The sequence below is a fragment of the Hypanus sabinus genome, chromosome 15 (assembly GCF_030144855.1).
Source record: "Hypanus sabinus isolate sHypSab1 chromosome 15, sHypSab1.hap1, whole genome shotgun sequence".
NCBI classification, from domain to species: domain Eukaryota; kingdom Metazoa; phylum Chordata; class Chondrichthyes; order Myliobatiformes; family Dasyatidae; genus Hypanus; species Hypanus sabinus.
This window is the reverse complement of record NC_082720.1, coordinates 51,597,428-51,608,855: the sequence shown is the minus strand read 5'-3', so window position 1 is coordinate 51,608,855 and position 11,428 is coordinate 51,597,428. Positions and strand designations below refer to the sequence as shown.

Below are 11,428 nucleotides of genomic sequence, written 5' to 3'. Positions count from 1 at the left end.
CGTTATTTCTTACATCCTTCACATACATGAAGATTAAAAACCTTTACGTCACATCTCCATCTAAATGTCCAATGTGCAATCATAGTAATTTATAATAAATATGTAACCCCCTGGGTCGCCTCAGGCTCGCTCAGCTCGTTCCCGTCTAGGGGGAGCAGCCGTTGGCCCTGCCAAACTGGGTAATCAGCTGGTGTGGATGCTGTGTGATGTCCCCGCCTCACCCAAAAACAGACAGTACACCATATGCGATTAAATGAGTACAATTTATAAAGGTTACTATAACTAAGTGATTAATAACGATACAGTATATATAAAGAAAAAAATAAAGAAAAGGCGCCAAACTTATCAAAGTCCAAACCACTTCATGCACAACCGTTGGAGCTCAATTACTGAAGTCTTCTGGCCACCATTCGATCCCCTCTGAACTCCTCGACTCGCAGCTCAGGACCATCCGAAGTGGTCAACCAAGCACATCTAGCTTCATCTCCTCTCCTCGGATTACCTCCTGGCCTCGGACCCCCGCTTGGGGTCCGTTCCTCGCCCAACTTACAGCATTGCGTCCTCTCGCTCTCGACCCCTCGCGCCGAACTCCCCAAAAGCCCGCCAACAATAGCTTACAGACTCAGAAAAAAGAACAACATTAATCCCAATTGGTTTACAAAGGAATACAATTCTCGTTATCAGTAAATTTTAACCCCAACAAGCTTCCAGCACTCTCTCGCAACAAAGAAGCATTTCTACTTTTAACAAAAGAAGCCATTTTGATTACATACACAGTAACAAAGAAAAAAGAAGAAACCCCCTTTACAAATAGAACAGTCAATGTAATATAGGGTACACTTAAATCAGCGTGACTTCATCAGTCTCATGGCCTGGTGGAAGAAGCTATCCCGGAACTTGTTGCTCCTGGCTTTTATGCTGCGGTACCGCTTCCCTGATGGTAGCAGCTGGAATAGATTGGGGTTGGGATGGCTTGGGTCCTTAATGATCCTACGGGCCCTTTTTACATACCTGTCCTTGTAAATGTCCTGAATCATGGCAAATTTATTTAGTAGATTGGAGCAGTGGGTGACGATATAGCCATGGGTATACAGAGTGTAAAGGAGGGGGCTCAGTACGCAGCCCTGAGGGACCCCTGTATTGACACTCAGAGGGGTGGAGGTGAGGGAGTCCACTCTTACAACCTGCAGACGATCTGACAGGAAATCCAGGATCCAGCTGCACAAGGCAGGGTAAAGGCCGAGGTCTCTGAGCTTCTTGTCGAGCCTAGATGGAACTATGGTGTTGAATGCTGAACTGTAATCCAATTACAGCATTCTCACATAAGCATCCTTCTTCTCTAAATGTGTAAGGATGGTATGTAGAGCAGTGGCGATACACACTATCATAATAAAATTTACATTGAACTTTGAAAATTGACTGTATTGCCATATTGATTATCATTCATGCAGACTCATGGCATTACCATCAGTGCCACTGCCCCATTTTTTCCCGTAACTTATAATCTCTCATGGCCATCAATGCCCCTTCACATCAAATCTCCACCCACCACCTAAACCAGTCAATTATCTAAACTTGTATCAAAGACACTAGCAGTATTTCTTTGTGAGAGCAACCAGGGGACCAAAGAGAAACTCGTGTGACCACAGGACCGCTATGCAGAGATCCCAGAGTTCAGAATCAAACCAGGTTATAGGGGCAGCTTTGCAGATGTACCACAATGCCACCCATTTTGCATTAGTATTCACAGTTAACAAAGCCCACAAAGGAGAACTTGCTGTCTGCTGCACTAGTATATACTTAAGATCAGAAAAATACAAAATAGCAGAATTACTCATTCTAATAAGAAAGGCCCAAAATAACCTTCCTCCCTGATTCATTGGAATATTGCAACTGCAAAAAGTTATCATTTCACTCGATCAAAGAATACACTCAGTAGCACCATAGTTTCATTTGAAATGCTAGTTAAACATCTGATCTGTCTAATCATCTGCAGGCCTGAGATTGTATCTTGGCAAGTACTCCCATTAAAGCTCTGTGAAATAAAGCCAGCATCGTTCAAGTGTATCTATCTTCCTCTGCCCTTTCGATGTATGTCACTGCAATGCTTTGCAAAATTGAGTCTATCTGTATTTTCAAAGTCATCTCAACCCCTTGGCCACACCAAGGGCAACAAGCCCAGCATGGCATTGTTCAATACACCTGTAGAATATCTGAGAAAATCTCACCTCAACTGGATTCACCAAGATAAGCCTTCAAATCATCTGCCTGCTAATGTCAATCATCATGTTGTAAGGGAGCCCAACAGTAGAGGAATTCTGTTGGCAGCAATAACTGATCTCTGGTTTCAGGCTTCCCAAGCCAGGCTGGTATCTCCACATGTATCTCCATGTCCTCGTGCCATGGTTTCCATCTATTCCTTTGCATATTTATTTGTATCTAGAATTTTTGAAAATGATACATAGACTAGATTGAAAGATGGTGACTGTAATGGATGGCTATGTGAGAGGGAAGGGTTAGATTGACCTTGGCGAAGATTAAAGGGTCAGAACAACATCATGGGCCAGAGGGCCTATACCATGCTGTACTGTTCTAGCTCCTATGTAATTTCACTGTCAATTTCTGGTCTGTGCTCATTCATTCATGCACATCAGAAGTTTAAAAACGGAAAATGGTGGAAGTACTCAGTGGGTTAGGAGCATCTATGGATGGAAAAACAGAGTTAATGTCTCAGATTAAACTTAAGACTGACTTTAATGCACTCTGGCAAAAAGAATGGCCAATGGAATTGTCTCTAAACAGAATAGAGATAAGTAAATAAAACAAATGCAAAGCTACAGATGGAAAGCATTGAAGAAAAATAGTACTGGAATAGGAACATCCAATGTAAAAGTGATGATGTGAATTCCACAATCCTGAAAGGGGGCAACAAATCCATTCAATTGACAAGTTTCTCCAAAATGGTTCAAAGGACTAAATATGTCTGCCAGGATGTCAACAAGTATGAAACCGTTGATAATCAGATATGTCTGCTGCAGGACTATCCTGGAGGAGTAGCAGAAGACCAGCAGGCAACCTAAAGTAAAGAAGAAATAAGGGGCAAAAAGTTTCCCAGAAAGAATTTCATAAAGTTACAAAGTCATAATTATACAGACAGGCATAAACAAATAAAGCTCTTTAATGTAACTTGACATACCAGATTATGATTAATATGGGTTAAGTTACTCATGTACAGTTCATGCATTTTGATTGTGAATACCTTTAACAATCTTTACAAGGATTGCTAATTCCTTTTGCAAGATAATGGGAAGTACTGATTTCTAATTTTTTTGTATGCTATGTATCATATTAAACTGTTTCTTATAGATCAGCAGGGTCACCATTAACTTAAGAAACGACATCATATGATGAATGTAGAAACATTGTGTGTAAAATGGGAGGATTTGGATACCACAACATGCATCCCAGCAGCATGAATTATCCTGGTTGCTTTATTTAGTACACCTGCTCATTAATGTAAATATCGAATGAGCCATGTGGGTTATTTGATTTACTGTTGTCTTCCTGTCAGCTTGAACTAGTCAGGCCATTCCCTTCTGACCTTCAGAACTTGATTACAGGTAAGGCATCAAAAAACAAATTGCTGAAGGAACTCAGCGGGACAAGCAGCATCTGTGATGACGCAGAACATCAACTATCTCTCTGCCGCCAAGATACTGCCTGACCTGCGGTTCCTCGGGCAGCTTGATTCTTGCTCCAGATTACAGCATCTGCAGTCTCTATGAAGACACGTCAGCCTGCCTCATAGTCATCATGGTGCTCTCTTGCAATATTGAAATATATCCACATATATTGTCTTTATGAATACTGTGGTTAGTTTCCAAGATCCTTAAGTCAAGTGGATGATTGCTGCGTGACATCATAGTGTCTGTCTAATAGAAAAGAAGTTTGGACTGTGACTTCAATGCCAATTAACAATCATAGATAACAAAAAATATTTGAGCTTCCCAGATACAAAATAAACATTCAATAAATTGTTGGTTCTTGCTTATATTGATAGTTCCAAAACTGATTACAGAACCTTCAACAATCTTTCTCTGCACCTTAGCTGCAACAGAGAGGATAGAAGACTGTAAGGTTAATTATGAAGAAGTTATCATTGAAATCTAACTAGATAGCACTTATATTGAGTTCAATAATCTGACAATATATTTGTACAATATCAGATTTAGTTTGTTACTACAAAACCCAGATTAAGGGTGTGTTTGCAACAGTCAGAATTTGCTGCATTGCCTGATCACACTACAGGATAAAGGAAATATATTAAGCTTTGTTTCCAAGCATTAGACCATAGGACATAAGAACAAAATTAAGCTTTTTTAGCCTACCAAGTCCACTCTGCCATTCAATCACGACTGATTTATTATCACTTTCGTCCCCATTCTCCTGCCTCTCGTCATGACCTCTTATACCCTTAATAATCAAGAACCTATCAATCTTTGCTTTAAATATATCTACTGACCTGACTTCCACAGCTGTCTGTGGCAATTACTTCCACAGACTGCCCAACTTCCTGCTCATCTCTGTTCTAAAGGGACATCCTTGTATTCGGATGTTGTGCCCTCCAGTCCAAGACTCTCCCACATCCTTTCCATGTCCACTCCACCTAGGCCTTTCAATACTTGATAATTTTCAATGAGATACCCCATTAATATACCTTTAGTGTCAAATCAAGATTTAAAACTTTTAGCAGCAGACTTGGGGCATGTGTCGTATGCCATCATCTTATGAAGCAACAAGAGTTGTAGCAGGGCCATGTGAAATTTTAAAAAGGGAGTTAACCTAGTTTTCCAAGCCAATACATTGCACTTTCATTTTAATTTAAACTGTAACTCATTTTTTATATGTCCCAGAAAATGGGGACTATGGAAAAACATTGCCAAAAAAAAGTGTTCTGAGAATTCAAATCACCACCTTGCTGTAATGGCTAATTTCTATTAATCCTTTTGATTAATTCCCCACTTTTTAATGTAACAATCTGTTTGTCTCTGACAAGTAAAATTGTTGATTCGATTGCAACCGCAGCATGTCTACATCCACAGGGGGATCCAATTAAGTGTCAATTATTTAGCTTTTTACATGCATAATTATAACAAAGTACAAGTAGTCAGATCAGAACACCTTCAGCCAGAGAACAGAATCCAAGGAATTATAACAAGGCAATGGGTTGACGAGATTAAAGTAGCTTATAAATAAACATTATTCTTAAAACTGATGCAACAAGCAGAAAAAAATAACACACTTGAAAGCTTACTGGAAGAATAATTGGGGAAACACACGAAGAAACAATCACAATCAGAATCAGGTTTATTATCACTGACACGTTGTAAAATTTGTTGCTTTGTGGCAGCATTCAGTACAAGACATATAAATTACTAAAAGTTACTAAATAAATAGTACAAAAACAAATAATGAGGTAGCGTTCATCGGTGATGGACCATTCAGAAATCCGATGGCTAACACAACAGTGAGTCAAAACTGCCCGATGCATCACCAGCACCAGCCTACCCACCATCAACGACATATATAGAGAAAGATACTGGAAAAGGGCAGCAGTATCATAAAGGATCCCATCCACACTGCTCATAGATTGTTAGTCCCACTCCCATTAGGGAGGAGGCTATGTACATCCACACCAGGACCAACAGACTCAAAAACAGTTACTTCTGCCAAGCAGTAAAACTTATTATCACCTCCACCCACTTATCCCCCCACACCACAACCCCTCCCCCACTATTTTATCATTTCCTGCCACAGTTATCATATGTGCAGAAACACCTACCATCACTTTATGTACAGTGGATACAATCAATTTATGTATAGAAGATATCATATGTATTTGTATTGATTGTGGTTTTTTTAATGTGCTCTTAATTTTAGTTTTTTTGTACTACATCAGATCTGGAGGAATAATTATTTTGTTCTCCTTTACACTTGTAAACTGGAAATGACATTAAACAGTCTTGAATCTTAAATTGTTGCAAGGGGTTTCTGTGTGGGTGTGAGATCATTGTCACGGGAATCACCGATGCAGCAATGAAAGTGCAGCAAATATTGCCAGTGCTGAAGATCTTCAACAAAAGGGTGGTATGCCAATGTGAGGGTGAGAATACTAGTGTGATAATGGACTGCACAAAGTTTCCTTTTTATTAGTGCCTATTCTCACGGGCACAGTGAAACTGCCATACACTTAATAATCATATATCATCTGATTTAATGTTTCATATTGAACCCTTAATTTGAACTTTCAGGATCATGGAGCACAAAATCACACAGCACAGAAAAAAGGCCCTTTAATCCAATTTGTTCATACTAACAAAGTTGACAAACTGAGCTGGTTCCAATTGTCTGAATTTGGCTCATATCCCTTTGCTATCTATGTATCCTGTCCAAGTGTCTTTAAATGTCATAATTGTACTCAAATCTCTACCATTTCTCTGGCAACTCTTTTCCATATATGGACCACCCTCTGTGTGACAAAGTTGCCCCTCAGATCCCTTGCAAGTATTTACCCTTTCATTTTAACGTCTTGCTTTGGACTCCCCTATCTCTGGGAAAGTCAATGGCTTTTTACATTATCTACATCCCTTTTGATTTTATTAACTTCAATAAGGCTCCTACTCCCCAGCCACTTCTTACAGCTCAAACCCTTCAGTACCAGTGACATCTTCATATATCTTTTTGCACCCTCTCTAAACACAACCCTCTCACCAGAGCTCGTACACCAACTTGGCTCATTAGCTCACTCTGCTAACAGCCACATAACTCAGCGGCGAGATGGCCGGCTTTCATAAACAATATACATCTAGGGTTGGTATGATTTGGGTTCAACCAAACAGGAAAGTTAGGATGTTCCAATTAAGGAACATAGATCATAGTGAATGCTGTCTAAACACTGCCCATACACTGTTATCAGTAGCCCAGAAATGACGGATCATGCACCAGTATAAAATTATAAAGTATACTTACCAAATTTTCAACTTTAACAAACAGTTACAGAAAAATAAAAGAAAAATAAAAGGGTCCATTACAGTTAAACCAGTCCAATGTGCACGTAAACATTGGAGTTCATTCTGGAGTAGTCAGGGGTGCATCTCTTTACTCACACGCCGGACCTCCTGTCTGCAATAAAGCACCTGCCACATTCTGAACTTCCCTCGAAGACCATCTCAAATGAACTGGCTCTCTTTCAGGAGACCTGGCCCTTCCTCTTTGGAGCCATTCATCTATACAAAACCCTTCTTGCAATGGGGACTCTCCTTTCAATGGCATTCTTCCCTTGTGCCCCACTCCGCAGCTCCTAACAAAAGATCCCAAACTACTGTCCTTCAGAAAACTCTTCCCCACAGCTCTCTAGAACTTTCTCTCCTATCCCACAATTCTGATTGGCTGCCACACATTCCTAAATTGTCAACATGGCCTCTTATCTTTAGCTGAAGCCAAAACACTCTTACCAGCAAGACACTGCTTTTACAAAAAACTGCTAAAATAAAATACACAGCATAGCAGCAGAAATCTTAACCAGGTTAACACAATGTACTGACCAGAATTATATACAGTACTCCAAATGTGGCCTTACCAATGTCTTGTACAGCTGCAACATAACATCCCAGCTCTTGTACTCAATACCCTGACTGATGAGGAATAATATACTAAATGTCTTCTTTACCACCCTGCCTACCTATGTCGCCACTTTCAGGGAATTATGTTTCCTATTCCTATGCCTCTCTGTTAGACAACACTCCCCAGCTCCCAACCATTTACTGGGTAAGTAATGCCCTGTTTTGCCTTACAAGGAAGCAAAACCTCATATTCATGTGAATTGAACTGCATCTACCATTCCTCGACCCAATAGCCCAATTGGCCTAGGTCCTGTTGTTTTCTTACTATTTTAAAGAGAGATTATTAAGTGAAAAATAAGTTCACCCAGGCAAATGAGAGGACTGGTTGTGCAACAGTTCAAGGAAGCGCAGGATCCTCAGACCATCCTGTTGGAGGATGGAGATGCAGAGATTAGTCATGCATGGTAGAGATGAGGAGGACTGGACAAGACAGTGATTCTGGATCTTGAGAAAAAGACAGAAGTAGACTGTGTGAGGTAGGAAAAAGTCTGCAAGTAAAGACTAAGAAAAGTAGATTTACTGAGAAAATAATGCTCTGACAGAAAGGCATTTTCAGTGGTGGGCTTGTGGTTCAGTGGAAGCTATCAGAATGTCTGAGAGCTAAGACTTGGCCTCTGTGAAGTACAGCCCAATTTAGCTGGCCACAAAAGCATGCGAACACATCAGCAGCTGTGATGATAACGCCAGGCTGGCTCCTTCCTGAGCAGCGTTCTACAGGTTCAGATGAGTTGAATTAGAGTAAAAAGCATTGAGGAAATCAATATTGATTCGCTGTCAACATCGAAGGCACCCCTATCTGCTGCTGATTTCTAGCATCTGAGGGTTTTTTGCTCTTCTTACCATGAGTTGCAGGCCATTTCACATTTACTGTTCTTTATACAGAAGGAAGAGTTATAAAAGTAGGCACTGTCACACATTTCCAAATGCTGGTGATGTTTATTTATGGTTTTAAGACCTAGTTAAAGCATTTTAACTTTATATAAAAATATAATTTGAAAGCCGAGAACCTCCTCCCTGGGGTGTATAGATACCTTTGTAATCTTCACACAATGGTTCAAGATGAATAGTACCTGATTAATGGTTGGATGGAAAAGGGTTATGCTAAATCAAAGTAAGTTTATTATCAAATTACATCTATGTCACCATATACAACCCTGAGATTCATTTTCTTGCAGGCTTACTCAATAAATCCATAATAGAATAAACATAATAGAATCAATGAAAGACAACACCAACAAAGGCATTCAACCAGTTTGCAAAAGACAACAAACTGCACAAATATACAAAAAAATAAGCAATCAATATCGAGGAAGAGATGAAGAGTCCTTGTAAGTCAGTCCATAGGTTGTGGAAACAGTTTAGTGATGGGGAAAGTGAAGTTATCCCCTCTGGTTCAAGAGGCTGATGGTTGAGGGGTAATAATGTTTCCTGAACCTGGTGTTGTGAGTTCAGAGGCTCTTGATGGCAGCAGAGAGAAGATAGCAAGACCTGGGCGAAGGGGGTCCCTGAAGATATTTGTTGCCTCTATGTGACAATGCTCTGTGTAGATGAGCTCAATGATTGTGAGGACTTTACCCGTGATAGACTGGGCCGTATCCACTGCTTCTTGTTCAAGGGCATTGGTGTTTCCATACCATGCCGTCATGAAGCCAGTCAATATAGTCTCCAACCCACATCGATAGAACTTTGTGAGAGTTTTAGATGTCATGCCGAGTCTTCACAAAATCATAAGGAAATACAGGGCTGCTGTGCTTTCTTCATAATTGCACTTACATGTTGGGCTCCGGATACTCTCCACCACTGATCCTCTGATGAGGACTGGCTCATGGACCTCTGGTTTTATCCTCCTGAAGTCAATAATCAGCTGATGATCGCTAAGGGTTATTGTTGTAGTACCACTCAACCCGATTTTCAATCTCCCTCCTTTATGCTGATTCATCGCCACCTTGATTTGGCTTACGACAGTGGTGTCAGAAGAAAACTTGAATATGGCATTGGAGCTGTGTTTAGCTACACAGTCATAAGTGTGAAGTGAGTAGCGCAGAGGACTAAGCACACAGCCTTGTGGTGCACCTGTGCTGATGGAGATTGTGGAGGGGATGTTGTTGCCAATCCAAACTGACTGAGGTCTGCAAGTGAGGGAATCCAGGATGCAATTGCACAAGGAGGTATTGAGGCCAAGGTCCTGAAGCTTATTGATCAGTTTTGAGGGGATGGTAGTATTGAATGTCGAGCTGTAGTCGATAATGAGCATCCTGATGTATGCATCTTTGCTGTCCAGATGTTCCAGGGTTGAGTGAAGAGCCAATGAGATGGCATCTGCTGTGGATGTGATGCACCAGAAGGCAAATGGGAGTGATCCAAGTCATTCTTAGGCAGGAGTTTTATCACCAATATCTCAAAACACTGTGGATTTAAATGCTACTGGGCAATAGTCATTGAGGCAGGTGCTTCTTAAACACTTTGAGGGGAAAACCTTTTCTACAGATACTAAATTTGCTGAGTCTGTAACAAAAATGATTTGCATATAAAATTGAAGGAATAGTCTCCAAACTGATCACAATTATTTAATTGTGGTGTCATTATAAATAACATGGCATTAAATGTCATTGGTTCATTGGTACTAGGTGCTGCTGCCCTAAGGTATGGCATTAATTACAGAAGTGGTTTGTTATTGAAGTCCTTGATATTGGTAAGTACATCTCTATTTGACTTAGGAATATTCATAATGGTATTTAGAACCTCAAAGCCATGCAGACAAGAGCCCTGCGTACACAGTCATAGGAACAGGCCGCATCATAAATCACTTGCTTCATCTGTAGAAGAGATTATGGGTCCCACACTGGTATCAAAAGCCTCTTAAGAACTTACAACATCTTCAATCCAGAGGGAATGTCCAAAAAGAAAAGTATATTTCCAGGTTTTGTCTTAAGTTCAGAATTTGAAGAGGTCTTCTGTGTACCCTGCTCCAGAACATTATTTTATATCACAAAGAGGTGTAGTCTTTTATATCAAGAGATCTTCTCTGGACTGTGGATTAGCTATTCTCTACTACTCTCTGGTTTTTATTCTTCACCCAAAGCTTTCATCCATTCTACCATTTTCCCTTTAATTCATATGCTTTAATATTGCTACAATGTGGTACTTCTGGTTGTTCACATTATATCATCAGCTTCTTTTTATTGTTTAATCAAAGGATAAAATCATCAAATCTCAGCTGGCTTTCATTTGTTAGCTGATAGCAATCAATTTCCAGTCAATTTGACTTTGCTTGTTGAACACTTCCAGGATGTACTCATCTACCAGTTACAATTAGCTAAGATATTCATCAACTACATCTACTTGAATTTTAACTCCAGGTCACAGTAGGGATGCAACAGAGCTAACTGATTGTAAATGTTTAGTGGAATGACATGAAGAAAAACTGTCCTAGCGAGGAATTTGCAGTATTATCTGCAGTTTAGAAACCAAATAATCAGCTATTCCCTCTTTCTGCCAATCAGAATACTCAACTTTGATTTATTACTCCTACACTTGTGCCTAGTACCTTTGTTGCCTTCCTGCTTCCACTATAGTTTGATGATGTAGTCAAGCCATCCATGTAAATTCCATTTTTGTGACATTTTATGCTCCTTCCATTATTATGGTCAGATTAGGAACAACTACTCATTATAAATATGATGGCCATTGATTTTGTGGAACAATGTACAACATTTTTGTACTAATCACTTAAGTGAAAGTTTTAT

General features: G+C 40.0%; 1 long non-coding RNA gene across 1 annotated transcript in view; it reads right to left on the bottom strand.

The window, feature by feature from the left end:
- Positions 1 to 250: 250 nt before the first annotated feature.
- The window catches only part of LOC132405522 (uncharacterized), a 59,040-nt gene continuing 47,862 nt past the window's right edge, over positions 251 to 11,428 (bottom strand). The window contains exon 5 of the long non-coding RNA XR_009515905.1: positions 251 to 3,076. This is a non-coding gene — a long non-coding RNA (uncharacterized LOC132405522). The remainder of the gene's footprint in view (positions 3,077 to 11,428) is intronic.